This window comes from Sitophilus oryzae, unplaced genomic scaffold, assembly GCF_002938485.1.
Source record: "Sitophilus oryzae breed Bouriz unplaced genomic scaffold, Soryzae_2.0 scaffold_857_pilon_pilon, whole genome shotgun sequence".
Taxonomy (NCBI): Eukaryota; Metazoa; Arthropoda; class Insecta; order Coleoptera; family Curculionidae; genus Sitophilus; species Sitophilus oryzae.
Window position 1 is genome coordinate 119,314 of NW_022147480.1, and position 26,551 is coordinate 145,864.

The window sequence follows — 26,551 nt, forward strand, 5'->3', positions numbered from 1 at the left end:
GTCTAGCACAAGAAGGTGGTCTTTTTGAACACTTGTTATAACTTTTTTTTTATTTAGAGTAATATTATAGTTTTTTTGGGGTTTAGAGAATTTATTTATTTTTAGTTTTGGCTTGTAAACACACTCAAATAATAAATATTTAAGTATTTTTATTTTAAATGTTACCTTAAGTGAAGGTAAACACTTAAAATGAAAATAATAAATACTCGGCACTCCTCGAGTCGTATTCCTAGTCTGTCACGACCGACCCGTCCAAGCACAACTGCAACTGCGTACTGCCTGACCAGCCGACTAGCCGGCAGTGACTCTCGAGTACGAACGCAAAACGGGTAAACGTAAATTCGTCCGGCAAGTTGCTATGTTACTAGTAGCCTGGTCTTCTCTGTATAATTTTTCTAAAAAATAAGTCTTTTGTTTTAGTCTTTTTCTTTTTCTTGATAATTGATATGTAATATCTACTGTCTTTTTTGTTTGAAATATAATGAAACATGAGTTTTTGGTAGTGTTTAGTGGTCGGACAGCAAAAACTCAACACAAACGTAGATCAAAGGAAATTAAATTTGTCCGACAACTGGTCAACGCTAAATTTAATAAGAGGTCGGACAGTAGCCCATTTTCCACATCGTAATGCAGAGTTCAGGCTGAATTTTTATGAGATTTTGGTTATTTCAAGCATGAAACATAAAGGAAAAGGGAGTTTTCATCAATACGATAAAGATGCATTAGAAAAAACAGTCTGAGAAGAGGGAAAATCGCGTAAATATGCAGTCAGTACAGGTTTGCAAGTCAACAGTACAACCTAACCGTATTAAAGGCAAAAAAGCGGAATTTGCAAACGAATGGAACCAGAACTTGTTTTAATAATAATAGCTCCCGTATATAGCGTTTGACGCCTTGGGAGTAGCAAGGTACGGCTTGCCATACTAGAGCCGTTCGGTATACAAGGAATGTAATGTGGCTAGCGCTACGCTTCAACCGCTTATTATTACCTCAGGATTGTGAATCCCAAGTACTCATTTAAAGCTGAGTCGACCTAGGTACCCAAACTATTTTTATTTTTAATAAAAATAGTCGGCTGATGAAATGCGGGGTGTGGGATTCGAACCCACTGCCTTGAGATTGGTAGACGAGAGCCTGTACCTCTACGCCACCGGGTACTCGTTTTAACCAGAGAAATTGAAAAAAAATGTTATTTGATTGTAAACTTAGCCGTTTGCGGATTTCCAATAAAAAAAAACAGGTGTTACTTAATACAATTATGAAAAAATTGTATCTAGAAGAGGAAAAATTGAAAACGCTGTTTACTAATTAATGAAAGCATGGTTTTATGAACCAAAATCTGAAGATGGAATATTTTAAACATTTTTTTCTCTTTCGTAGTAATTGACGTTAAATAAGCGTTTTAGGACGATTGTAAAATATATTTTATCAAGCTTAATACCAACTAAACATAGAAACTTTAAAAAAATAACTTATAATGATTATCTTTACGATGTGTAATAAAACGTTCACTTTATAACTGTTTGGTCGTAAAGCGTTTATTTTATTCCATTTACCCAAAAACTATGTTCGAATGCATTAAGGTTAATATATAGGTATTTATAATTATACTTGAGTAAATGGTGATACATGTCCCTGAAATTTAGAAAAGCTTTCTAGCTTAAGTCCATTAACTTTAAGGCTGGACTACATCATATATACTCTCAGGGCTTTGACAAAACCCAGTATCTGAGACGGCTCTGTTTTAAGTTAGTCAACAAGATATGACAAATGAGAGAAGACAACAACAACAACAACAACAACAAACAACGCTTTATTGTGCAAAAAGCCAAAACAGCTTCATCGACAAAGCAATCACAAAACAAACAAAAGCACAAAAAAATATATACAAACAACAAAAAATACACAATACAAATCATACAATTCAAAAAAAAATAAGTCATTATAATACAAAAAGTACATACATGAACAATTGCAGAATAGTAAGCAGTAAATAGATATAATTTTAAGAGTTATAAAATTTTAAATATTTGGCCTTTGAGTGTGAGATGATCAAAATTTTAAACCTCAAAATTGTTCATGATTATACATCAACAAAAAAGTCGTTTACCGCATAGAGTAAGTATGATTTCAGAGCTTTGCGAAATGCGGGATAGAATGAAAGCGACTTGATATATTTAAAGGCAGATGATTGTACATTTTTTTAGCATTGTACAGTATTGAACCTTTAACTAGTTCTGAGCTCGGGGTTGGCAGATAAAAATCGTGCTCCGCATTCCTAAGTGGATAGTTATGAGATGGCCTTTCGTGAATAGCAGATATGTGCTTGTGGATTAAGCAAACGGATTCAAAAATGAATAAAGAACGAAGAGTCAGTATTTTGAAGTTTTTAAAGAAATTCTGGCAGTGAGTTCTACTGTTCAGTCCCAATAAATATCGACATAAACATCTCTTTTGAAGTCTGGAAATACGATCAAATTTTGTTGCGCAACAAGTACCCCAGAATGGAAGGGCATAACGAAGATGTGACTCAAAAAGGGCATAATAGGCTATTCTAGAGGTTGATAAGTTAAGCTCCTTAGAAACTGATCTTAGCGCAAAACAGGCAGCGCTTAGTTTCTTTGATGGAGCTTCGATGTGAAACTCCCATTTTAACGAGTTGTCTACAACAAGTCCTAAGAATTTCACAGAGTCCACGTGGTCAATAGTGGTGTTATTAACTACAAAAGGTTGTATAGTACTTTTATATGACAAAACTTTAGTTTTTGATAGGTTGAGGCATAGGAGATTAAAATCGCACCAAGATTTAATGGTGCGTAAGTCACTGGATATAGTATCATATAGTGCCGCAACATCTGGGCCGCTCCAAGTGAAACTAGTATCGTCCGCGAGGAGTTTAGGATTTTACCGCTAATGTCTAGATTTGCAATGTCGTTGATATACACCAGAAACAAAATAGGGCCAAGTACTGAACCCTGAGGGACACCACATTCTATAGGCTTACAAGAAGACATAGACGTATCAATCCTCACAAGCTGCCTTCTGTTGCCAAGATTTGACTTGAACCATTCGAGCGGAGAAGAATCTTAAAAACGCACAAAATTCCACCAAATGTCGAGATGAGGAGAACTCATCTGATTTCCTTCTATATTACCCAAAGAATCAAAGTAAAGTATGGTTTTAAAATGAATTTAGCAAAAACTAAAATAATGTACAAAGAAATGGTAGACAGAAAAACATTCTAGTAAATAACACAACACTGGAAATAAAAAGAATATATATATTTGGGATAACTAAAACACAGCTCGGGATCTCTACTACCAGAAATCAACACAAGAATTAGATATTAGATAGGAAGATTGTGTCATACTTGATGTCAGGTAATTCCCAATTATTTTGAGTTTAGAAAAACTTCTCTCCCCGGTTGCCACTGATACTGGCAGCGTTAATAAGATTCTTATGGAGATGTAAATATTTGGAAAGTTTCCAATCAGATCGTGAATTTTTAAATATTTTAGTGTTTGTTTTGGACAATTGAGGTTTTCGGCATTATCTGGTGGTATTAGAGCGATTAGAGCTAAAATCTCGTCCCGAAGCTCTAGGCCATTAATATCATGTTTGTCTCCGTCCGTTAAATAGAGATGAAGATCCATACAATGCTTTGTTATTTCCTCTCGGTTGATATTACTGGGAACCGTAAGTCCGAGTGAGCTTTTAACAGGTCAAACCTTTTCTAGAGAGCCTCATGGATTGTATCCAGGACAACAAAGAAAAAATCGATTTTAAACTTTTCCTGTGGATCTAAAATTGGCTTATCCACTGATTCATACAAAAACTGTCTAGCTTTTTTTTCTGGGATGAGCTCTAATGTCATTAGTAAAAACTGCTTCAATTTCCAGCTCTGCAACATCCACTAATATTTCTCTAAAATGGTCGTCAGTCCTTATTTTGACAAAATAGTCATCGAATAGTCATTTTAGAGCTTTTGTGGACGCAATGATGTCGAGTTTCTCATTCTGAAGCAGTTTACTAGTTGCATTTATATTGTTGGAAATTTCGTAACGAAAATTACCATTTTTCCAAAATGTAGTACTAATGTACCGAATTTGGTCGAAATGTACCGAATTCAGTACAATTGTACCGAAACGGCCGCCCTCAAATTTGGCCGCCTGGAGCAATTGCTCCTCTGCTCCAGACCTCAGAACGACCCTGATGCGAAACCTGGACACTTAAAATGGACATTATAAGGAAACTGCAGGTCACACAAAGCTAAATGGACGAAATATGCTGGGAATAACCAAGAGAGACCGTAAAAGAATAAACTGGATACGACAAGAGACCCAGGTAATTGGTGTCATCCACAGAATCAAATCCTTCAAATGGTAATGGGCAGGACACCTGACAAGAAGGACGGACAACAGATGGACCACAAAAATTACAGCATGGTACCCACGAGGAATCAGGAGACCTAGAGAAAGACCAAACCTGAGATTTCTCTAAGGCTTTCGACTGTGTAAATCATAATATCTTAATTAACAAATTGCAATACTATGGATTCAAGGGAGTGCAGCTCGAATGGGCTTAAGTCGTATCTTGGCAACAGAAGGCAGCTTGTGAGGATTGATACGTCTATGTCTTCTTGTAAGCCTATAGAATGTGGTGTCCCTCAGGGTTCAGTACTTGGCCCTATTTTGTTTCGGGTGTTTATCAACGACATTGCAAATCTAGACATTAGCGGTAAAATCTGCCTCTTTGTGGACGATACTAGTTTCATTTGGAGCGGCCCATATGTTACGCACTATATAATACTATATCCAGTGACTTACGCACCATTAAATCTTGGTGCGATTCTAATCTCCTATGCCTCAACCTTGCAAAAACTAAAGTTTTGTTATATAAAAGTACTATACAACCTTTTGTACTTAATAACACCACTATTGACGTCGTGGACTCTGTGAAATTCTTAGGACTTGTTGTAGACAACTCGTTAAAATGGGACTTGGAAATCGAAGCTTTATAAAAGAAACTAAGCGCTGCCTGTTTTGTGCTAAGATCAGTTTCTAAGGAACTTAACTTATCCACCCCTAGAATAGTCTATTATGCCCTTTTTGATTTTTGAGTCGCATCTTCGTTATGCTCCTCCATTCTGAGGTACTTGCTGCGCGACAAAATTTGATAGTATTTTCAAACTTCAAAAGAGAGCAGTTCGATATTTATTGAGACTGAATTTTGCTGGACTTTTATTGCCAGAATTTCTTTAATAATTTCAAAATACTGACCGCTTCCTTCTTTATTCGTTTTTGAATCCGTTTGATTAATCCGCAAGCACATATCTGCTATTCCCGAAAGACCACCTCACAACTATCCACGTAGGAATGCGCAGTAATTCGTGCGAAGGCGTTTTTTTGACAAAAAACTGAATTCTAATGATAACAACCTTCAATTCTAAACAGGCCATTTAATACAATAGTAACCTGGAAACAAATAAAGTTTCTAACATCAGCGTTTATAAAAATATACCGGAAGATTAATAAATGCAAAATTTCTGTCGTTTTTAAAGGAGACAAAATATACACCTGGAAACAAATAAAGTTTCTAACATCAGCGTTTATACAAATATACCGGAAGATTAACAAATGCAAAATTTGTGTCGTTTTAAAAAAGGACATGTATATTTCATATAATATATTTGATATACTTATCAGGAGGAAATAATATTATCTATGTACCACGGGAAATATAAACTGTTAATAACCTTGAGCAGTTATTTTCCTTGGGCCATAGGCCCCCGAGGCAGAAACTTTCCCCTCGGTTATTAACACCCTCATAATTCTTTTGATACCATAAATAACTATAATACAAAATCATACGCTCTATATGTCATTAGTATTAGGTAGGGGACAAACAAATAACAGAATTCGACGATATCGTCACTACACTGCCCTTATTAATTACAGATCGACACGGTTCTTTGTCCTATGCACTGCTACCTGTTTTATTATGAATCAAATTCTAGTTATACGGGTCTCACGGTTGGCAGATAAAAATCGTGCTCCGCATTCCTAAGTGGATAGTTATGAGATGGCCTTTCGTGAATAGCAGATATGTGCTTGTGGATTAAGCAAACGGATTCAAAAAATGAATAAAGAACGAAGAGTCAGTATTTTGAAGTTTTTAAAGAAATTCTGGCAGTGAGTTCTACTGTTCAGTCCCAATAAATATCGACATAAACATCTCTTTGAAGTCTGGAAATACGATCAAATTTTGTTGCGCAACAAGTACCCCAGAATGGAAGGGCATAACGAAGATGTGACTCAAAAAGGGCATAATAGGCTATTCTAGAGGTTGATAAGTTAAGCTCCTTAGAAACTGATCTTAGCGCAAAACAGGCAGTGCTTAGTTTCTTTGATAGAGCTTCGATGTGAAACTCCCATTTTAACGAGTTGTCTACAACAAGTCCTAAGAATTTGTGGGAGTCCTAAGAGTCCACGTGGTCAATAGTGGTGTTATTAACTACAAAAGGTTGTATAGTACTTTTTATATGACAAAACTTTAGTTTTTGATAGGTTGAGGCATAGGAGATTAAAATCGCACCAAGATTTAATGGTGCGTAAGTCACTGGATATAGTATCATATAGTGCCGCAACATCTGGGCCGCTCCAAGTGAAACTAGTATCGTCCGCGAGGAGTTTAGGATTTTACCGCTAATGTCTAGATTTGCAATGTCGTTGATATACACCAGAAAACAAAATAGGGCCAAGTACTGAACCCTGAGGGACACCACATTCTATAGGCTTACAAGAAGACATAGACGTATCAATCCTCACAAGCTGCCTTCTGTTGCCAAGATTTGACTTGAACCATTCGAGCGGAGAAGAATCTTAAAAACGCACAAAATTCCATTAAATGTCGAGATGAGGAGAACTCATCTGATTTCCTTCTATATTACCCAAAGAATCAAAGTAAAGTATGGTTTTAAAATGAATTTAGCAAAACTAAAATAATGTACAAAGAAATGGTAGACAGAAAACATTCTAGTAAATAACACAACACTGGAAATAAAAAGAATATATATATTTGGGATAACTAAAACACAGCTCGGGATCTCTACTACCAGAAATCAACACAAGAATTAGATATTAGATAGGAAGATTGTGTCATACTTGATGTCAGGTAATTCCCAATTATTTTGAGTTTAGAAAACTTTCTCCCCGGTTGCCACTGATACTGGCAGCGTTAATAAGATTCTTATGGAGATGTAAATATTTGGAAAGTTTCCAATCAGATCGTGAATTTTTAAATATTTTAGTGTTTGTTTTGGACAATTGAGGTTTTCGGCATTATCTGGTGGTATTAGAGCGATTAGAGCTAAAATCTCGTCCCGAAGCTCTAGGCCATTAATATCATGTTTGTCTCCGTCCGTTAAATAGAGATGAAGATCCATACAATGCTTTGTTATTTCCTCTCGGTTGATATTACTGGGAACCGTAAGTCCGAGTGAGCTTTTAACAGGTCAAACCTTTTCTAGAGAGCCTCATGGATTGTATCCAGGACAACAAAGAAAAAATCGATTTTAAACTTTTCCTGTGGATCTAAAATTGGCTTATCCACTGATTCATACAAAAACTGTCTAGCTTTTTTTTTTCTGGGATGAGCTCTAATGTCATTAGTAAAACTGCTTCAATTTCCAGCTCTGCAACATCCACTAATATTTCTCTAAAATGGTCGTCAGTCCTTATTTTGACAAAATAGTCATCGAATAGTCATTTTAGAGCTTTTGTGGACGCAATGATGTCGAGTTTCTCATTCTGAAGCAGTTTACTAGTTGCATTTATATTGTTGGAAATTTCGTAACGAAAATTACCATTTTTCCAAAATGTAGTACTAATGTACCGAATTTGGTCGAAATGTACCGAATTCAGTACAATTGTACCGAAACGGCCGCCCTCAAATTTGGCCGCCTGGAGCAATTGCTCCTCTGCTCCAGACCTCAGAACGACCCTGATGCGAAACCTGACACTTAAAATGGACATTATAAGGAAACTGCAGGTCACACAAAGCTAAATGGACGAAATATGCTGGGAATAACCAAGAGAGACCGTAAAAGAATAAACTGGATACGACAAGAGACCCAGGTAATTGGTGTCATCCACAGAATCAAATCCTTCAAATGGTAATGGGCAGGACACCTGACAAGAAGGACGGACAACAGATGGACCACAAAAATTACAGCATGGTACCCACGAGGAATCAGGAGACCTAGAGAAAGACCAAACCTGAGATTTCTAAGGCTTTCGACTGTGTAAATCATAATATCTTAATTAACAAATTGCAATACTATGGATTCAAGGGAGTGCAGCTCGAATGGGCTTAAGTCGTATCTTGGCAACAGAAGGCAGCTTGTGAGGATTGATACGTCTATGTCTTCTTGTAAGCCTATAGAATGTGGTGTCCCTCAGGGTTCAGTACTTGGCCCTATTTTGTTTCGGGTGTTTATCAACGACATTGCAAATCTAGACATTAGCGGTAAAATCTGCCTCTTTGTGGACGATACTAGTTTCATTTGGAGCGGCCCATATGTTACGCACTATATAATACTATATCCAGTGACTTACGCACCATTAAATCTTGGTGCGATTCTAATCTCCTATGCCTCAACCTTGCAAAAACTAAAGTTTTGTTATATAAAAGTACTATACAACCTTTTGTACTTAATAACACCACTATTGACGTCGTGGACTCTGTGAAATTCTTAGGACTTGTTGTAGACAACTCGTTAAAATGGGACTTGCACATCGAAGCTTTATCAAAGAAACTAAGCGCTGCCTGTTTTGCGCTAAGATCAGTTTCTAAGGAACTTAACTCATCAACCTCTAGAATGGTCTATTATGCCCTTTTTGAGTCGCATCTTCGTCATGCCCTTCCATTCTGGGGTACTTGCTACGCGACAAAATTTGATCGTATTTTCAAACTTCAAATGAGAGCAATTCCATACTTAATTCCATTTAGAACTCACTGCCAGAATTTCTTTAAAAATTTCAAAATACTGACTCTTCCTTCCTTATTCATTTTTGAATCCGTTTGCTTAATCCGCAAGCACATATCTGCTATTCTGGAAATTCCTTATAACATGATTTTATCCCTTTACCGTTTTCCTTTTGTAAAATTTTCTTGATCGCTTGTGTTCTACAATGTGTGAATTTTTTTGAATTGATTTGTATTGTATGACGTTTTTTTTATTATTTGTATATTTGTTTTTGTGCTTTTTTGTTTTGTGAATGCTTTGTCGATGAAGCTGTTTTGGCTTTTTGTACAATAAAGCATTTCTTTTTTTTTGGGACCATGATATTAGGAAATTAGTAGGGATAAGTTGGGCCCACATAGCATACAATAGACAAAAATGGACCAAACTACAAAGAGAGTATCTAAATATGTGAGGGAGTCTACACATAATTGGAAATGGTTGAATAAGCTGAAAATGATGATGATGACTCAAAGAAGTAATTTAAAAAAAAGAACAGAGGATATACAAAAAGGAAAACAAATATTATACTTGGTTGAAAATATAGAAAAAATGTTGCTCGACTGGTTAGTACTGGTTTAAAAAAGCAATTTTCATAACAAGCCAGTTAATTAGCATCAATTGCAATCGTACTACTAAGTGTATAATTTGATACTTTGCACGCAAAAACGAAATTGGAAATATATAATATATATTAATCACCAATCTAATTAGCTCGATAAGATAAATTTAGATTGGCAATTTTACAAACTGTATTTCCTATATACGTGAAATTATATTTATTTTAAATTGATAGATTTATTTTTGACCCTCAACTGGTGTGGTGGGGTCTAGCGGACCCCAAAGAATGTTTAAACTTCTGTAAATTTTTTACGTTTAACATTTACCTTTAAGTTAGGGTACCCATATGCAACTGGTTTTTATCAAGTATTGTCACTACTGGCGGGGGGTAAAGTTTCATTGGGGTCTGTGTGGCCACCACGCCAAGAACGTTTCATTATTAGGATGGTGGGTAGTCCAAAAAGTGTGCGTCACGGGGACGCTAATTTTGAGGAAGCGTTAATTGAGTGGTTTGGTGAACTTAATTAAGTGATATGGAGATCATCGAGACATTGATTTTTCTCCGAAGAGTAACCATAACTCTGTGTCTGAATCTCTTACTTATAGAAGAGAGAAAACTGAATAATTAATACCAGAAACGAAAGATGTGGTATATGTCAAAGAAGAAATGACAAAAAACAAAAATCTCTTGAATCAAATGTGCACCACGCCAATTGAGGGTTAATTCTTTTTAGTTTAAAAAAAAAAGAGAGTCAAAAATTTCTCATCCAGTGTCATTAATATGCTTTTTTGTAGCTATACAGACTTGACTAAATTGTTTTACAGGAGTTGAACAGACGTTTTTAAACAATTCCAAACGTTCGAAATAATCACAAAACTTCAGTCTATTTCCGTATTGTAACGAAATTTTAAATTATGTCTTTGTTTTCGAGAAAATTTAGTCCAAACATAAGGAATATTTTGTTGGTATTTAACCATCGAAATCTTAGAAATAAAGAAGTCTAAAAATGTGCTACAATATGGATATAGTATAATCCTTTATCTTTAATTACCTTCTTCATTTGTGTAAAAATACTTAGCCAGTTTTAAATATTTATTAGAAAAAACGCACACAGAGGACAAAATAATCGTAACAGGACTACTTTTACTACAAAATCACTTAAATAATAATTTATTAATAGGAATGCATCGACCAGGGTCATCCATCGTGTAAAAAGTTGCTGACGATTATATTCAAATTAGAAAATATCGCTTCTGTGTAAACCACAAGTTTACGCTGTTCCTCGAACCACAAATGATAAAATAAAACTATTTCAAGAAGAGATTTGCTGGTCGGGCAACACATAGAAATGAATACAGTTTCTGGGAACAAGAATTCTGTTTTTTTAAAGAAGAATTAAATATTGCACTACAGTAGCGGAACGCAGAGAGTTAAAACTGATGAAAAATTACTAAAATAACCCTAGATCATATACCTATACTTACGTGAATAAGTAAATCATTATGGAAACTGTCGCAAACATATCAACGACTTCCATTTATCTTTTTTGTTGCACACGCGGTGCTTCTACTCTATCTATCCTCGTCGAGGACCTATCGTTAAAAAATGCTATTTCTGCCGAATGCAACAGAATTTCAGTTTACGAACTAGAGAATGTAAGAAGATAATTTTATGATCGCCTGGGTTATTGCCCAGCAGTCGATGGAGGAATATTTGAACATCTTAAATCCTAAAGTTCTAACAATTTAATAGTACCTAAATTAATAAGTTATTGAATATTGTAATAATACTATAATTAACCTTGTAATTGATTACTTTATTTTACTTTAATTCATATTAATTTGTATTTATAAAAGAAATCGGCGATAACTCGTAAACGGGCTAATCAAAAATATCTAAAGTTATTCTTTTGAATGTGGGTTTTAGTGCTCTTCAATAAACCTAAATAGAATTATTCTCTAAAATAATTAGGGAAGCGAATAATTGACCCCATTAAAATTTACAGGGGATTTCCTATGTCCCGCTCGACGATGCAACACCCGGTATATTATGATCTAGGATAACAACTTGTCTTGCAGTTAAAAAAAGTAAGACAATAATCTGACAAACCAAAGATTTTAGAAAACTTATATTTAACATCAAAATTTCAAAATTTACTAAACAAAACTTAAATAACACAAATAATAAAATTTAGCGAAAAAAAAAACCTAGGAGACGCCACTGTTGTGTTCGATGCTACTAAATTACCTTGAAATATTTTTTCTGTTATGTGTAGAAAATGTATGATTCTGATTATAACATAGTGACAGAAAATCCGGGGAATGTTATAGAGTTGTATGAATCCTGTAAAACCCATAAATTTAACAGAATGCAGTATCAAAAGCTTGTTATCTTTTTTTTCTTAAATTATACTGACAAAGTACTATGAATTTGTGAAAAATTTGTTTGTTTTTTGATATATTTTATAGTTTTTATTATGAAATATGTCTGGATATAAGAAAATTATATGTTTTCTTAACTCAAATTTATTGTTATTTACCTTGGACAAATGCCACGCTTTTCCACAGGTTTCTTTAAAATTTAATAATAGTTTAGGTAGGAAAATTGCAAATTGTTATAATTTATTGATAGGTAATATGTCAAATAAATAAACATTAAGGAGCCTTTGATCATTCTATCTAATTTAAAAAAAGAATATCTCATCAAAAATAACAATGTATAACAATGCCAAGTCTGGCAACGCAGAAACTACAAAAAGTTGCAAAATGTCATCTAAAACCAAGTCAGTTTATTTTATTGAGACTTTCTCTTTAAACTTTAATTGTTATTTGTTAGTATCAATATTAGACATCTTTGTTTCTGTAATCATTATAATGACTTGTCTATTATTGTTGATGATTGTCTAAGTATTGATACTAACAATTTTCTTGGTTTTACATGATATCTCATATCTCACAACTTTTTATATTGCGAGACATGGCATTTTTTTACATTCTATATTTTTGATGCGATTTTATTTCCTTTAGATGACGGTAAAAATCTGTTTTCGAATTTATGAGAAAAATTTACGACTATTTTGCTTGCTTCGTCATGTTTTATTAATGTTATAAAATAATCTGACATAACATATGAATTCTTTCAACCGATTCATGGCAATCATTTTGGAAAATTGCCATGTTTCATCGAAATTTTTTTTACACTTAATATTAGTAAATAATTGCAAATTAACATAATTTATTGACAGATAATATGTCATTTAGTTATGAGACAAACTAATAAAACGTAGAGAAAATACTTAACACCAACTATATAATAATATATTTCAAAAGGAATCATAGACATCAACATAAATATGATAAAATCGCAGAAGTGATTTGTCTATGACGTGTGGCAACATTGCAAGATGTAAACTTCGGAACTCCTCTATTTTTACTTATTTCTCTTGAGACAAAACATTTTCTCTTCAAATTTTTGCATCTCGCAGCTTAAAAATGATATCTTGTTATACAGGGTGGTGCTATAAGAACGACAGTTCCTACTGAAATTATATTTTGCGCTTATGTAGGTTAAAAGCATTTTTAAAATTACATAGAGTTCTATAGAGTGTTCCAAAAATGGTACACATCATAGTTGTGTTTTTTTGTAATGGAACACTCTATATATTAATTAATTTTGTGATACTAGGAAAAAAATAAAGGTGTATTTTATTAGAGAAACATATGACTGAAATGTACGATTTGTGACATATTTAACATTTTCTAAAAATAAAGGATTAATTTTTAAATTTTTTTTATTAAAAGCTACCCAATTTGGAATTCACCCGGTATAATTTAATGTGTAGTTAAAATAATTATTTTGCTTTAAATCAAGTTAAAACTTGACCCGAAAATTTATACAGGGTGAGATAAAATTAATAGTCAACACTGGTCACTTTTAAAGCCAAGTTATGCTTTTATTTTAAATGGAACATCCAGTATATATTTCGATATTAAATAGAGAATTCATGTCTCTTCAAAATACTATTAAGGCTACCTACCCCGCAGACAAAAGTTCCGAGATATTTTCATTTTTATGATTTAGTGTCGTTATTTAATGGAACACCCTGTATTTTAAATAATAATTAAGCTGTAGCTTGCCTGAACAATTGTAAAAGTAAAGAAGAATCGTTACATGCATTGCTGAATACAAACGACACATTTTAAAACATTAAGCAATAATAAAATTATTCAATGTGTGGGTTTTCCTTATTGGTGTACAGAGAAAATCCAAAAAAATCCCTACACTACGTTTTTCTTGGATTCATTCTGATAAAACCCCTGATAATCATTAATAGTATTAAATTTCAATAATAACTAAAAATTCCCTATATAAAAATAATCATATACCTACCATATATTGATTAAAATTCTTTACCATAATTTTTAACAAACAAATTGAATATTCACGCTTTTCTGAGATTATTTTATGGTATTATTGTTGCTTATTTTATACAAAGTATTTAAATCTGGAAAGACATTGTGTCAGAAAATGAATTACAGTGAGATTACTGTGAATCTTAGAAAGAGAGTTTAAAAATACCATACGATGAAAAAAAAAACGGCGTCATATATGTGTTGGAAATAAAGATCACTCTCATTTTGTAGTAGTAAGCCAAGTGGACGTCGTTTTTTTTCGATCATACGGTATCTAAAAGAAAGAAATCTAAATTGTTCTTTGATCAAAAACCTATTTCACATTTTTTTTGTTATATGTTTATATTCCAGATAACTTATTCTATGTTATCTGTGGTAATGCTATAGACAGAAATACATCAGATTATTGGGCTAATTGAATTTTTCAATAGTTACACATCATTTGCTATTTTAAGATATTGTTTGTTTATGCTGTTAACAATTGTGGTATAATGAATATGGCATTTATTTATTGACAAGAAATTCTTCAACTTTATTAGTTCCATCACAGATAACTTTCTTATCTGTGGTTTTGTTTTAGCTAACGATTACTATTAGTAGAGTAGCCTAAACGGGGATTTAAATATCTAAATGTCTAAATATACCGTATGATCGAAAAAAAACGGCGTCCAGTTGATGAGGAAATGACGATCGATGACATTCCCCATATAATTTTACGTATAAAATGATAGGGATCTTCATTTCCTAGCGATCGCTGACGCCGCTTTTTTTCAATCATATTGTATTATAAAATATAGTATATTGTTTTATTAGGAGTAAAAATGACACTTTTCGTGGCGAAGCTGTACGTTTGACATACAGCCGAGGTACAAAAAGTCATTTTTACTCCGAATAGAACATGCTATTTTTTTTCAAACGCCACAAATAATTTTTTAAACAATTTCAAGCGCTCCAAATAATATAAAAAGATTTAAAAGTAATACCTTGTATATAATTAATCGAAAAACTATGGTTACGCTCGTTGAATTTGACATTTTATGTCAGTTTAATAATAAATTTTCAGACTTTTGTGCCTAGGCGTTAAAATGATATTTTTATATTGTCAATCACGTCGCAAAAATTAATACTTTTTTATACAGGGTGTCCCAGAAATAAGTGCAAATATTTTAAGGGGTGGTAGATCTCGATAAAAGAAACATATTTTCTCTTTATCGTTTTTCAAATAGTAAGTCCAAAATAACGGAGTTATTTTACTTTGAAAATTTCCAAAAAAAAATATTTTTTGCTAAAATTTTGAGAACCAACCACTGGATCTTTTCTGGATTTTCTTTCTTGTAAATTTAATCTAATACCTATGTTGCCATATTATCAAAAAATTATGTTTTTTAACTAAAAACTAAAAAAATACAAAAAAATTTTCAAAAAATTTTGAATTTTCAAATTTTTTTTTTCATTGAAAAAAAGCGTGTTTCTGGGGTTGAACTATACTACCAGTTAAAATACTTGCACTTATTTCGGGGACACCCTGTATTGTCAATCACGTCTCAAAAATTAATACTTTTGTGGCGTTTAAAAAAATATTATAATTAAGTAATAAAATTTGTTTCTTTTTCTTAATTTCGATGTTTATTTATTTTTATACTTTATCCTGATTATTTTTTTATATTTTTCATTTATTTTTGAACCAAAAAAATGCACAAGGATAGGCACCCACATTCGTTTCGAATGTTTAGACGTTTTTTGTAATCCGGCCCAATCTTAAATCTCTTTCCTAGCCAAGTTTATTTTCATTTAAATTGTAATAAATTTCCTATATTTAAAGTTCACTTACTTTTTTCCGTCTTTTCTATTTTTATGGCCATTAGCTAAAGTGTGGGGTGTGAAGAAACATATATTTAGTAGATTGTTTTTGTTATGTTTCTTGGTTGTTTAATTTGGGAAATACATAATTTAAGCTTTTTATAATTGTTATTTCCAGTCGGACATAAATAAAAGGCAAAATGTCTAGCTAGAAAAGGAGCACTCTACTAACTGGATCAGAACCGTTCTGCTTCCCGAGTGGAAACCAACTTAATAGAGTAAGATCCCAGAGCGATCAGACATAACTTATTTTCAAAAGGATGAAACATTAGGCTCTTAGCAGTGCTCTCATGTGCTTTGAATACCGGCGTGTTTCAGGTGAGAAAGATAACTAAAAGAAATAAACGAACTTTACTTATTTTTACATGTCTGATTTTTACATGTTATTAAGACAGCTATTATAAAGTTGTATTTAATCAGTCAGACAGATTGCAATGGCCAAACATCCTCTAAACACAAAAAATATTCAGCCGTGGCTACGAGCGCGGGAAAACTATGCGTTTCAGTATAAAGTATTTAAATATTTTAAAAATACTTACTGCTTTCGATTTAATATTTTCGCGTCTCTATTTAGTCAGCCACTAAAACAACTGCCACTAAACAGTCAGCCGACTAAGAATTGCATGAAGAAGAGAATGCAGAGAATTCAAGGTGTCTTGTTTTTGAAATTAATATTTTTTTAGAAAATATGCGATAATTGTTTTAAGTAGTTTATATGCAATAAATTAATTTACTTTAACAATTATTAATTATTATTACTTTAATAAAAAAAGCTCATCTAAATTATTAGAAAATACATTTTCTACGAAAACTTGAAGAGATGGGTACAAAATGGTATAATACATTCTGATAGACAATTACATGGTGCATCTGATTCACGTAAAATATACAGGGTGTTCCATTTAAATTATACAAGTTATTGCCGTTTAAAACTAGTAATAATTTAATAGAAATTTTGGACACTCTGTATAAGGTACTATAATTTGTATTATTGCAACACAATATCTGATCAATAAATAAACTTCAGTAAATATTTAGTATTAAAAACTTTGATACCCTTGGAAAAATGAATCCTTAAAATTTTTACTGCAATTATTTATAAAATTGAAAATATTTTAAAAATGGGTAAGGTTTAAGTGAACCTTAATCAAATTTACCTTTATTTCAATTGTAGAATCTAAAAATAGAATAATATACAGGGTGTTCCATTTAAAAAAAAACACAACTAATATTCTTTACTTTTTTGGGACACTCTGTATGTTGTAAAAATATTTTTAAATTGTAGCTCTAATAGTGTTTCAACGGAGACAAAACTTACAATTTGTAAAAATCTAACCGTTTAGCTATAATACTCCGTGTCGTATGTGAGGAACAACCCTGTATAAGTATAATACAGATTTTTTAAAAGTATCTGTTTCGTCAGTCTTTTCACCGATTATTGATAATAACAATAACACCAAATAACACACTAATTAATACTACGACTATTATTAAAATTTACAGATCAGTCATAGGAATCGACAACACCTAATTGGATAATTTGTACCAAATACGGTAAATAAATTGTAATTTGTAGATAGATATAAATTAACAGGAGCAAAATACAAAATTATCAATCCTTATCTGTAATAATGTACCAACAAAAATAATAATTACTCACCAAGTCACCACTACAAATTTTCCAGAAAAAAACATTTTTTTCCCGATCATTTTCACACTTTTCTCGAAAAAAATCACATTGGTCCTCAGAAGCGGTAGTTCAAACGTTCCCGCGCTATAAACCCCTAACCCGACATTCGCTCCTGCATTTTCTTAAGTTTTTACTCCTGCCGACCGATTGACGCGACTTCCTGCGCGCTACTGGCGGAAATCGCTCATGATGTTGCTTGTGTGGGTGCGACTTTTCTGAAAATCGTCGCTTTTCGCTTTTTTCTAACGGTGGTGGGGATGAATGGAGGAGGATGCTGTGGAGGGGGGAATTACTGCGATAAGACGCGCGAATGCTGAATGGGTTGCGATTTTTGAGTGTGGTGGGAGTAGCAGAAGTGCAGTTTGTTTCATACCTTTTTAACTTTTATACCGTTTCATACCGCGGTAATATTGGTAATATTACGTAATATTACCGCAAGATCGGTAACATTGGAAACATTGCTTTTTTTTGGTGAAAACAAGATTGCGCTTTGTTTTTTGTCCAAGCTTTTTGGACTCTAAACACTCATTAAAAAGCCTAGCAGTTAATGATAGCCCAGATATTGCTGATGTTCTTTCACCAAACACAGAAAGCCCTCTATGTTTTATAGAGTCTATTACGCTGTTCTTTTTTCTCAAAACTATGTTTTTTTACTTAAAAGTCTATTACGCTGTACTTTCGGGTCGTTCTCAGGGGTTGGGTAAAGCGTGTGTGTGGCCGAAGGAAATATATATATTATAAATAAATAAATTTATAAATAAATCTTTATTCATCGTTGGGGTATACAAACAGATATAAATATAAATATATACTTCTGCAACTCATAAGACAAGTCAGAGAAAAAGTAGAAAAACTTTAATTATTGCACTTTAAAGTTGTCCTAAAATAACCCCGTCTGTGTAGGGTAACTTTGGACACAAAGGGTAACTTTGAAACAGATTAATTTTATACGTAAATAGCAGTAAATAAACATTAAGCACCATAGAAGGACATACAGCTCTATAAAAGAAGCTAAAAATATTTGAAAAAATATATTTTCCTAATATTAGGGCAGTAGATGTGTGTTTGATATCAAACAAAGGAGGGTGTGATGCTGAAATCAACAGAAGACTGTGTATATCACATAATTCTATGACCAAACTCAATAAAATTTGGAAAGATTCAGCCATTTCAATTAGCAACAAACTCAGACTACTAAGAGCCCTAATTTTCCCCATTGCCACTTATGCCTCAGAGACCTGGACATTGAAGTTGGCAATGAAACGTAAAATCGATGCTTTTAAAATGTGGTGTTATAGACGGATGCTGCGAATACCCTACACAGCTCACCGTACAAACAGCTCACCGTCGTGAAAAAAACAGCCGGAACCGAAAGACAACACAACCTTTTGTACTTATGGATTTGTCCATCGTCCAAGAAGAAACAAACTTACCGTAAAAAAACGAAAAACTTACTTATATTTTACCCATAATTATAATTTACTAAATTGAGATGAACATCCGAGAATGGTAGAGGCTGCTGAGAAAGAAATAGAAGAAGAAGATATCGATTTTGAAGTAATAGACTTGACTGAATTATAGCTTTTTTCGTTTTCCTGTTATTGCCGATTCTGAACTGTCCTAGAACTGTGATGCGTATGCGCAGAAGGAAATATGAAGACATTATTTCATTTGCGCATGCGCTGCAGAGTTCTAGAACGGTTCAGAATCGGTAATAACAGGAAAACGAAAAAAGCTTATAACGAAAGAGAAAGAAGAACCATATGACAAGATTGAGGATGATTTACCCAACGCAATTATCCACTCTATTACCTACTATAAACTATAACATAGGCCTCTCTGACTCTGATTAGAGTGTCTTTTTAGAGTTCCGTACCCAAAGGGTTAAAAACGGGAACTCTGTTACTCAGACTTCGCTGTCCGTCCGTCCGTCTGTCACAATAAAGGTCTATCTTATGCTAGACAGTTGAAATTTTTACAGATACTGTATCTATGTTGCCGCTTAAATAAATGTTTATAAATAAAAAGCACTTTCACTAAACATTATCTTTTAAGTATTACAGTTGAGGTTGGAACCTTTGGTGTTACACAGCAAAATAAAAACACTAAATCACCACAATACACCAAAACACTTTTACTTTTACACTGGACGCGCGTTTCGCTAACCATGTTAGCATTATCAGCAGATGATTATAAACTAAAGTACAATCTACAAGTTGAGCGTTTATATACTGGCTCAGTGGGCACCGAGTGGGCGTGGCAAAATCTAGCCAAGCGAGTCAGAGCCCACTGAGCGTAACAGTTAGATTTCCGCCACTAGAGTAGTAGGAACAAAAAACTTGAAGGAATTGGACCGTTGTCTCTGTTCATACTATCTTTACATTTATTAATTCTGATGCTTTCATATGCATCTAATTGCCTGTAATTTGAGACTTGTTTAATTAATTTTAAATTATTAAGATCTATACAATGTTCTTTATCAACAATATGTTCGGCAACGCAAGATTTATCCGGTCTACCATATCTTATTTGAGCTAAATGTTCTTTAAATCTAGTTAATATTGATCTTCTAGTTTGCCCAACATATTTCTGATTACAATCTTTACAAGAAATTTCATAAATACCCGACCTTTCCAGTGGAGGTGTTTTATCCTTTGGATTACCTAATAATTGTTGTAATTTATTATTAGCACTATACACAAGTTTATAATTGACATTCTTAAAAATTCCTTTTAGACCACGGGATAACTCTCTATCAAACGGTATCGAAAAATATTTAGACGTATCTTTCTCCACTTGAAAAGTCGAATTTTCAGAAAACATTAACCTATACCTACGTTTTCTAATTAATTTATCAACTAGTTTTTCTAATTAATTTATCAACTTTTTTTTGATCTTTTAAGTAAGAATTTTACATAGAATCTTTCAAGTCCTCGGTGGCCGCGTGGTTAAAGCGTTAGGTAGGAGCGTTAGGACTTTACGCTGCTATGACGTTGGAGCCGTAGTAAGGCAGGTTCGAATCCTATAGTCAAGGCGACATTTTTTTAATCGTTTTTTTTTTTAATTTTTACATATTTATTTTTACTTTTTACATATTTATTATTGATTAATACAATTTTTAGTAATGTGTGTCTTCATTTTTTTAAATTACTTATACGCGCATTTAAAATTTCAGCTAAATCGGAAAAAAAGTTTATAATAATACAGTGTCTAATGTTGTATAGATAATGAATTGTACGATAATGAAAGTCCGACTTGCACTTGACCAGTTTTTTTATTTTGTAATGTTTTTACAGTTTTCAATCTCAAAACAATTATTATCGCCATATTTGAATAAAAGTACTTATTACATATTTCTAAATGAAGTATGCATTTATCTGCCTTTCTCTTGTGAGTTTTATTAGGATACTTAGAGTACGCACTGACGTGTAATTTTTAGTCGGCCGACTATTTAGTTGCAAAAGTGAAAATAATACATTTTTATGGAGCCGATCGGCCCAATAATTGATTGCATTGCGTAGCCTTAGGCTATACGCTGGCAGGCAATTTTTAATTGGCCGACTATTTAGTTGCATATTCGTAACCAATAAGGAGCTAGTAATAGGAGCTAGTAAATACGGCTAGTAATAGGATAACCTATGGAGCGGCGCTCACATGTAATCAAATAGTTGGCAGATCGGCTCCATAAGTATGTGTTGTTGCCGCGCGACTAAAAATTACAGGTCAATGCATAGACTTATTGTATCGAATTTTCCTTAGGACAGTATCCAAACTATTTAAAATTGTAAGTCAGGGAATTCAAAGTGTCTTATTTTTCAAATTAATATATTTTTTAGAAAATATGCGATAATTGTATTGAGTAGTTTATTTGGGATATTTTGTATATGTCTTTTTCAACGCCAGAATATACGAGTAATAATTAATCTATTTTCATATATATTTTCTTTCTTACAGATACAGAACTGATATTAGATCACCTGCAATCAACGCCATCTCTAAAAACGCATTTGCTGATAAACGAATTGCATATACGACAAACAGGTTAGTCTGTGCATATACCTAATCTAGTTAAACCTGCAATTAATACGTACGTGTTTTTTTACTGTTAAATTTAACATCATTTCTTTGCTTCCTAGAATATAAGTACATATGTGATTTATTGATTTGTTTATTTAAAAAATTCGCTCACAATTATTGCATGGCCACATGACTGCATAAATTAAAAATAGAAATTAGTTATAATTTCCTCAAAAGTTACAGTTTGTATTTCAATAAATTTCAATGGGACTATATATCCCATTGTTTTATTTTATTGTATTTTTAAAACATTATTATGCATTATGTATTAAATGGTACTATATAATTAACAGTTATTAATGTACCAAGGGAATTTTATAAGAGTATCAATCACCAAGGGCAAGGGCAAAGTTTCAGTCCCGCGGGCCTATGGCCCGAGGGACAATAATTGCCCGAGCTTATTAACACTTTATAATTTCCTTGGTACATAGATAAATTTATTTCTTACTGAATTTATAGTATATTTTGTCCCATTTAGAACGACATAGATGTTGCATTTATTAATCTTCCGGTATATTTGTATTAACGCTGCTGGTATGAACTTTGTTGCCAGGTTACTGTTGTATTAAATGACATTTTTATAAATTGGTGCTTGCTGTCAATCGAGTGCAATTTTTTGTAAATACGCCTTTCGGGCGAAAATAAAATTTGTATTTGCTCTAATGTATTCTATCGATACACTGGACAAAAAAAGAGATTTAGGCTGATTATAAATATAGCCTATCGATAATTTTGATTCAAGCATATCGATATTTAAAAAAATCGATACAGCATTACCATTCCTATAAAATGATCACACCTCTCTAATGGTGGGTTCATACAGCCAAATAAAATAAAATAAGAATAAAATAAAATAAGAAATAAGGAATTCTTATTTGTGTGCGTTCATACAGTCAAATAAAATAAAATAAGAAATATATATTTGCTCATGCGCAGTACGATGAGGCTGGATAAAAGTTAACTTTTACGATTGTTTATAGTAATTTTACTATTTATAGTATATTTATTTATTCGTTGCCTACTATATTATACATTTTACTTATGTGAAATTATAAAATAAATTAAATCCAAACTGAAAATATTTGTAGGTTAGAATTAAGCGTGCGCAAAGCCGTTTTCACATAAAATAAAACAAGAAGTTAAAAGATAAAGACTTCTTATTTTATTTGTTATTTTATTTGGCTGTATGAACGCATGTACGGTATCCCATATAACCAACTTTCTTATTTTATTTTATTTTATTCTTATTTTATTTTATTTGGCTGTATGAACCCACCATAAATTCGTACCAATGACCTTGCCAATTAGGTAGTTTGCTTATGGAGAGTTAATGTTTTATATCGATAAATTTGGTTCCGATAATGTATCGATATTTCAATAAATCGATACATCGTTACGGTCTCTATAAATTGATCATATATCAACCAGAGATATCAACTTAAATCCGTTGCAATAAAGTAAAATAGCTTCGCTGGAATTGCTTATGAAACACTGTTTGAATCTGGGTTTATAAATAAACTATAGATTTATTGGAACGGTTCTGAACGCGAATATTAGTTTAAATCTGCAGAACTATAATAACGGCCGCTATATTTAGGTTCCCGCTTATTTTTCCTCAAACTATTTACAATAGAGACCTGGAAAATTTAGGCCAGTTTGTTTAAAAGATTTACATATGTTTCAAAAACCTTTTATTATTTGTATTAATATTATAAAAATAAAGCTGGATCATTCTTTTTTTCAGATCATCCGCCAACTTCTTGCAGGATCCTGTGGACAAAGAAGTTGATTATATTTTAATAAAGTTCTATATTCTATATAAATTTGCAGTATTGTATTCTCTGAACGCTCAAGAATCAGTATTATAGACTGTATCCTAAAGATTAACTATCCCCCAGTAGTATTTCATATTTACCGCCAACTATTGCTGTACTTGTTTATGTTTGTTGTTGTCTTTGTCTAAAAATTAACCATAGATTGTAATTTGTATTCTCTTCTTACTTCTGGATACTGGCTGAATGATCTATATAATTTAAGCCATTTAAAATGGAAAGAAGAAGAAACCTATGTCAAACCTGTGGTTGCTCATGATTCGAGCCATAAATATAGAAAAGAAGAAGAACAATACTTTTATTCTGTGGTTACAGTCTTTTAAGACCTGAAATTCGAAAAAGAAGAAGAATGCAGGTGGCGCCATTGTGGAAAAAGTGAGAAAATTTTGAACTAAAATGTTTCCAAGGTTGCCAATGAATTAACGAAATCCTGTAAACTAATCTAAATCATTATTTCTGCAAGTCTAAAATTAACTGAACCGTTACAGAATCATGATAAATCTACTAAAAATTTGATACAAGTTTTGTTTCAGTATAATAACATAACATTTTCTTTTAGACACATCATTATTTATGCAGCAAAAAATTATAATTTTTTTGTTTTGCAAGTATTCAATCTGACAACGTCGACAGTGTTAGATATTCCGTTGTTTTAGCAAGATGTCGTTATGTCCCTCTTCCAATTTTTCTAATTTTTTGATAGAAAAAGTAATTTTTCTGTACATTATTTGAGTGTATTCTGTTTCTTAAGGTCTTTTTAATGTCCTGAAAACGTAAGTACCGATTATTTTGCCTGTTTTCCATAGATTTTTTCACTTTCAAGTATTTCAATTACATCATCATTAAAAGCGTATATATTTTTCCTATTTTCATAATTTTCTTTTGCAAAATCGAGTGTATGGAAATACAGATACATTCCTTGATGTTTCTAGTGTACATTAAATATAAAGTTACTTAGAATAATGCTCCATATTTCGAGATATTTGGTATTTTTTGTGCAATTTTTTTGGGTAGAGTATAAAGATGGTTTTTTGTGTTCATTCCTACAGACAAAAAAGTATTTTTTACGTCGTTTAGAACGAGACAGTGTTAAATATACCTAAAGAGGGCCACTATTCTCGATAATTATATAATACTGGCTCTATTCAGATAAAATAAAATATGTTTAAATAGATGTTTAATAGTATACACAATTCTGCATTGTTTTATATAATGCTTTAATTATAATTTTCTTTTTAGGAGCGTTATTAATACACACCAGCACATAAAGACCTCCCAAAAAAAAGACCTGGAGCATCCCTTATATATTAATCCTGACGTCTAGCCATCACTCTGGTTTATAAAATTGGTTTTACATTATATGATTAAAAGTAAGTTTAATTTATTATATCAAAATAATTTTAATAAATTTATTAAATGTTTTATTGAGAGAGAACTTTTTTATATCTTTAATCTTAATATGAAACAGAAAAAAATAAACACAATTATGGCAGAGTTAATGAAATGTAATGTTATTTATTTCTTTTTTTACAGATTTTTTACAACAAATTAATAGATGTATACAGTTCCAGGGCAGTACATTTATCCTTTTCATGAATATTACCAACAATGTATCAGGACTTAATATATAAGTATATTTTTTTAGGTTTTATTTCTTTTGGATAAACATACATATTTTGGATAAACATACATATTTTACTGGTTTTCATCAGTGGAGTTCATCCTTTTTAAATTTAATTAAATAAGAAAACATTTCAAATGAGTTAATTTTTGGCTTTTGGTCATTTCTCTTTCATTTTGGTAGAATACGATCTACTTAAAACTTCTTGTTCATGTTGTTTTTGAGGCTTAATCGTCGCCCAAGGGTTAAATCTGATGAAGGGGGGCGAACTTATATGCTCTGGAGGATTTTTCCTTATATGTTTGAGTCAAATTTTGACTAGATATTCTTTAGAGGAAGCTAAGCATTACTTTTTGTCAATTTTCCTATTGACCACATACTTCTTTATTTTGTATTATCATCTAATACTTCTTGCTTTTGGCCTACCTCGCTCTATTTTTGTCTGCCATGTTTTCTTTATTATTGGAATATCATTCATCAGTTCTATATATTATGCTCTTCTAACGACTGACTTATATATTTGTTTATTTTTGTGCCATTTTCACCCAATTTATCCTTCATTTTCATGCCATTTTTTCAATTCATCTTCTCTTTCTCTATTTGTCTCCCATATTTTCTTCATTATGGGGATGCCATCATTTATCAATCCTATAAACTCTTCCATTGGTTGTATTTCTCTAACTTTTTATATATATTTGTATACATTTTTTATGCCATTTTTCAGAGACTCTTCTAAGATATATTTCGCCATTTCTATGACTTATAGAATATAGTTTTTTTATTTATTTTCATAAAGTAAATAGTTTTTTAAATAATTTTTCCCAATGCATCATATCTCTGTTTCATTATTTGTCTCCCGTATTTTCTTCTTAGCTTTATTTTTCTTCCATATTGTCTTCATTCTGGAGGGGTGCAAAGCTAGTTCGCCTCCTCGTGGTGCACCCTGGATAACGCTAAATGAACTAGCAAATACTGGTAGTCACACAATCCCCACATTTCCTGACCATAGGACACATTTCACAAAGTTTCACTTTCCTTTAAGAGATATGATGCTATCAAACAAAGCTAACAGTGTTTCTCTTTATTATTTTCTTCTCTAATTGATTGTATTTCTAAATCTCCTCTATTATGTGTATTATTGTTAATTTTACTCATATTCTTCTAAGACTTTCAAGTCTTTCATTTCATTTCTGTTAGTGTCTTCCTGGAATTGTTTGGTTTTGAAGTTATTTTCTAATACGTTCTTTTCATTCCGTTTCTAATTCTTTCTAAAATTGAGTTTTTGATTGGGATATTGTACTGCTTTGGAACAAGGATTTTTTGGAAGAACTGTATTCCAAGTCAAGCGCCCTCTTCAAGATGACATTAGGTTGACGAAATTCAACATTCAAGAGTGGAATGAGGATAAAATTCATCATTGAAAAGCACCTAAATAATTTGAGGTAAATGATACTAAAAGTTTTTTTAATTAAATA

General features: G+C 32.3%; 1 protein-coding gene and 1 long non-coding RNA gene across 2 annotated transcripts in view; one reads left to right on the top strand and one right to left on the bottom strand.

Moving 5' to 3' along the window:
* LOC115889915 (zinc metalloproteinase nas-13-like) overlaps positions 1 to 17,741 on the bottom strand; it is a 66,286-nt gene extending 48,545 nt beyond the window's left edge. The window contains exon 1 of the mRNA XM_030910006.1: positions 17,517 to 17,741. The gene's annotated coding sequence lies outside the window, so the exon portion shown is untranslated. The remainder of the gene's footprint in view (positions 1 to 17,516) is intronic.
* A 6,377-nt stretch (positions 17,742 to 24,118) lies between these two features.
* LOC115889916 lies at positions 24,119 to 25,072 on the top strand. The gene is made up of 3 exons (XR_004051524.1): positions 24,119 to 24,228; positions 24,695 to 24,825; positions 24,989 to 25,072. It is a non-coding gene; the product is annotated as an uncharacterized LOC115889916 (long non-coding RNA).
* The last annotated feature ends 1,479 nt before the right edge of the window (positions 25,073 to 26,551 follow it).